This window comes from Haliotis rubra, unplaced genomic scaffold, assembly GCF_003918875.1.
Source record: "Haliotis rubra isolate DU_JTF1 unplaced genomic scaffold, ASM391887v1 Scf1357, whole genome shotgun sequence".
Lineage (NCBI taxonomy): Eukaryota > Metazoa > Mollusca > Gastropoda > Lepetellida > Haliotidae > Haliotis > Haliotis rubra.
Genome location: NW_025765289.1, coordinates 70,126 through 74,988, shown reverse-complemented (window position 1 = coordinate 74,988; position 4,863 = coordinate 70,126). Strand labels below are relative to the sequence as shown.

General features: G+C 38.9%; 1 long non-coding RNA gene across 1 annotated transcript; it reads right to left on the bottom strand.

Annotated features, from left to right (window-relative positions):
* Positions 1-2,755: 2,755 nt before the first annotated feature.
* LOC124268030 lies at positions 2,756-4,587 on the bottom strand. Its single transcript, XR_006896182.1, has 2 exons — positions 4,217-4,587; positions 2,756-3,432 (listed from the first exon to the last, which is right to left on the bottom strand). It is a non-coding gene; the product is annotated as an uncharacterized LOC124268030 (long non-coding RNA).
* Between the last annotated feature and the right edge of the window lie 276 nt (positions 4,588-4,863).

Here is a 4,863-nt window from a genome sequence, read left to right as displayed (position 1 = left end):
CCTATTTCACTGTTGTTCTCTAAATAAAATGCGTAACAACAGTCGTGTATTGATGTTGTAAGGCTTTAACTGTAAATATACTAAAATTCATCACCACTGACGTCATAAAGCTATGACGTGACTGCATATCAACGTAGACGTCTTGTTATTTCTTTTCTACTGCAGCTGCAAAAGGTATGGATAATAACGATATTGCGTTTCGTTCTCTTCTACAAGACTTCCAACAGGGTTTAACTGTGAACACGCAAAATACTTTAAGTGTAATCAAGCACAAAGGTGTCACTGTAAACACGCACAAGTGTTTACGGGGAAGCGAACGCCGCGGCGTAAAGCCCTCTTACGGCGCCAGTCACGTAAGACGCCCTGTCGTGGTAGGGAGTGTGAGTGAGTGAGTGAGTGAGTTAAAGTTATAAGTCACATTGGCAGTATTTCAGCCATATCGTAACTATATCAAGTTATATATTAATAACAATTATGGGTAAATAATATAAAAAAAATGTCAACGAAGGACAGTAAAACAACTAGTTTATCACAGATATAAATGTTCAAACTAGTAAATAAATTTAAAACATTTTAACTATAAAACAGACAATATATAATCAGGCTATAGATCGCCAACAACTGAAGGTAGATCACCATACTAGGGACCATGGGGACTTACAGTACCTTTTGCTACCTGCATGGACCCTAGCTGGGTTTACACAATCGCTTCAGCCGCTGGCGATTGTAGGAAAATTTAGCCAAAATTAAAATCACAAAAATACTACGTTTAAAAATCCTGGTAAGTTTAAATTTACTTTGAAAGTTTTGAGAGTTATAATTCGTAGTAGGGAGAAGCCAGGGAGGTGTGGCGGTGAGGACAAGGTCCAGTTTATATACGTCCCAGAAGTGCACTGGTGGCGGGCGAGTATCACTCTGACATTGCGAAACACGCTCCACTATTGGTCGTGTCGGAAACAATGCCCTGAAGAAGGTATGTCTCTTCAGAATAGAGATGACACAACTTTAAGGATGATCAACTTCTTTATTTTAACAATAGCGACGTTTTGGTATAGGCTCTTATACCGTTTTCAAGCATATGGGGGAATGATGGGGTACACCAGTTTATATACAAGATAAGATAATGGGATAACAATAACAAGGGTGGGGAAACAGAGCATCAAAGAAAGTTACATGATGAGCTACAATGACATGATGATGAGCTGAAGATAACAAAATGAGATGAGTGGGATTACCATGACAATTAGTGAATGTAAGTTAATTAGGCAGAAGCCAAGGTGGTGGGGGGATTAATTAGTGAGAAGCCAATGGTGAGGAATGTGAGTATGAAGGTTGATGAGAAGCCATTGTGGGTTGAGTGGTTAATTATTTGTGGATTAGATGGTTGTAAGCTGAGGGGGATGTAATAGCCTTGATCTCTGTTAATAGTAGGATTAAAACGGCGTATTTGTAATGCTTAGGCCAATTTCCGCTGAGTTTAATTAACTTACATTCACGCCTAATTAACTTACATTCACTAATTGTCACGGTAATCCCTCTCATCTCATTTTGTTATCTTCAGCTCATCATCATGTCTTTGATGCTTTGTTTCCCAAACATTGTTATTGTTATCGCATGATCTTATCTTGTATATAAACTGGTGTACCCCATCATTCCCCCATATGCTTGAAAACGGTATAAGAATCTATACCGAAACGTCGCTATTGTTAAAATAAAGAAGTTGATCATCCATAAAGTTGTGTCATCTCTATACCAGCAACTTCTAGAATGCCCCTCAAACAAATCTCTTCAGAATGCTTAAATTGTGGTTAAACTTTCGTGAAGTCATTGTGATACACACACTTATGTAACATATAACATAGTTGTTACTCATATGTACATACACATCGGCACATACATACACACATCTATCTCACATAAGGAAGGATAACAATATATGGATGAACAACGTCTTATTGCTGTGAGAGCGACGTTTCGGTGTCGGTTCTAAGTCACTTGTTTGATAACGGTGTTAGAACCTACACCGAAACGTCGCTCTCACAGCAATAAGACGTTGTTCATCCATATATTGTTATTCTTCCTTATAGCTCCAACATCTAAATGCCTCTATAGTCTGTTTGCAGTGAAAACGTACCGATGAATTTCACTTTAAACTAAAAAGTAAAGCAAATAATGTGAAATTAAGATTGCGAACCCTCATAATTTTACCTTGTCAATTGAACATTTGAATCTCAGAATTTTATTCATCTTAGGATAAAAGTTGTTTAACAAATGATCATAGATTCAAATCGCTATAATTGATTTGTATTACAAGGGGGTAAGCGCAGCAGTTGGAACACTGAAACAAATGCACGTGCGATACGTGATGAGCGTTAACTTAGACCAGCCCTACTTGTTCTCGGTGTTTCATTTAATGTACATACACCCTTGTAATACAAACCAATAATAACGATTTGAAACTATGATCGTTTGTTAAACAACTTTTATCCTAAGTTTAATATAATTCTGATACTTAAAGGTTCAGTTGGCAAGGTAAAAATTTATGAGGATTCGCAATCTTAATTTCACTTTTTTCGATTTACTTTCTTGTTTAAAGTGAAATTCATCGGTACGTTTTCACTGCAAACAGACTATAAAAGAAACTATCTCACATAATTCATGTTATAAACCAGCAAACACACAGGGTTCATCACCTTTCATACTAACACTTTCAGTTTCACCACAGTTATTACAAAAATATCACCGCAAAACAAGATGGATCATATATTTTATTGCACGCGTAGTATATCATCGGAGACAAAGTAAGGTACAGACATTTTTACATTCTCATTTCAGCGTAATTTGTTCGTATTATCTTTATTACATACGCAATTACAATTATATACATAAAGGTGAGAGCAAGGGTCGCATGGTGGGGAATCAGTCAGTCCAAGGCAATGGTTTGTTTAGAAGAGACACAAAGGCACCACAAGCATCCGCTGTTCAATGTATCCTTGGGATGGTGGGGAGAAACTGAACGTCTTTAGATGACGCCAGTCTTAGGTAGTCTCCAGGTTGATTGTCATTTGTAGGTCTTAATACAGAATAGCTAGGGTCAAGATATCATCATGATGACAGATATTGACGGACACCTTGCTAATGACAAACATGTACATGTATCTTCATTGTGACCGTCAGCGGATGTATTGTTTATGATGACATACATCACTTGGATATCTTTACGAAGACCATTACTTCTTGATGACGGATATGGACATCTCAGTGATGACCGACAGGGAAAGGATGCCCGATGACCAACAGGAACACAATAGCGACACTGGACAAAAGATAGGTTTTATCGTCATCATGACCTACACATAACTGATATTGTCCAAAACTCTGGAGGCTGTGAATGTTACGTGCTTCTGGCAGTGCTCTCTGTAACGACCTTGCCTGAAAAACAGATACTCTGCATTAGAACAGAGACATTTAAAAGAATCACGATACTTTCTTTCGTAACGGAATCCTTGCGCACAAAATGTTTGAGGACAAAATCTGTGGTCAATGCTACCTGTCGTTTTAGACTCAGAGCCTTCTGTCACCTTCTAACTAACGTATGTGACCCGTGAAGATGCCGATTAGATTTGGTCTTCAGCAACCCATGCTTGTCGTAAGAGACGACTAACGGGATCAGGTGGTCAGGCTTCCTGACTTGGTGGAGCATAGGTGGATGCTCATGCTGTTGACCACAGGATTATCTCGATTATTTACAGACCGCCGCCATGTAGCTGGAATACTGCTGAGTGCGGCGTAAAACAACAAACACACAAATCAACGTATGTTACGTGTTACACTCTACAAACATGATTTATTAGACAGATAGATAGATATACTTACTTATCTATACTTATGTCAACGCCCTTTCAGCGAACTCAACAAGACATAAATACAGTTTAAACAGGGGCATATGCGCAATCCCGGGTCCATTTGTAGTTATTACAATTAAAGATGTAATATTTCCTTCGAGATTGATACACAGACTATATTTGCATACGTTGAGTTTAAATGCCGTGATCTGACTGACTGTCATGTAACTGAATGACAGCGTTAAACACTCACTCACTCACTCACTCACTCACTCACTCACTCACTCACTCACTCACGTTGAAGTCCGTGAATATGATTTCCCATGAATGCCATTTGGCCGGAACACCTGTATCGTGTACTATTATCTTACCTTATGTCCAGCTCCTAGCCTTGTATGAGCCGTGACAGGGTACCTAATATGTCTGGTGATCGAGACCTTTGGGTAGTCCTGGCGACACATTCATTCTGGCAGGAAGTAGTGCAATGGCTGGCGTAGGGACACAAGAAACAGAAGGCATGGCTACAGCTTGGACCACAGTCAGTTGCATAAGAACAGAGCGAGCAATACTGGCAAAGGTCCTTCCCCTTCTGATTCAGGATGGAGTCCAAGGAGAACGCGTTGACTGCGATGCTGAGAACACACAGACACACCAAAGTAGCGACGATCTTCTTCATCTTGTCTGTTGCAGCAGATACAGGGAGCCGATGTGAATACTGCTTATTTTATGCTGAGTCTCAGCCTTCTAGGAGGATTAATGTTTTTATTGTCTTAGTGGACGAATCCAAATTATAGGGAGGTCAGGTTGAGAAACTTAGAAGATTATACTCGAATACGAAAAATCTACAATAAATTAATTATCAAAATATGAAATTTGTTTACATCTGAGAAAAACTAATTATTGAATACTGCTTTAATATATTAAACATTCAATTCAACTTTCATCTCTCACCGAATGCCCCCATGTTTCGTTAATGGACCTCCACACTATCTATTTCGTCAGTAGTTGTCACTTTGAC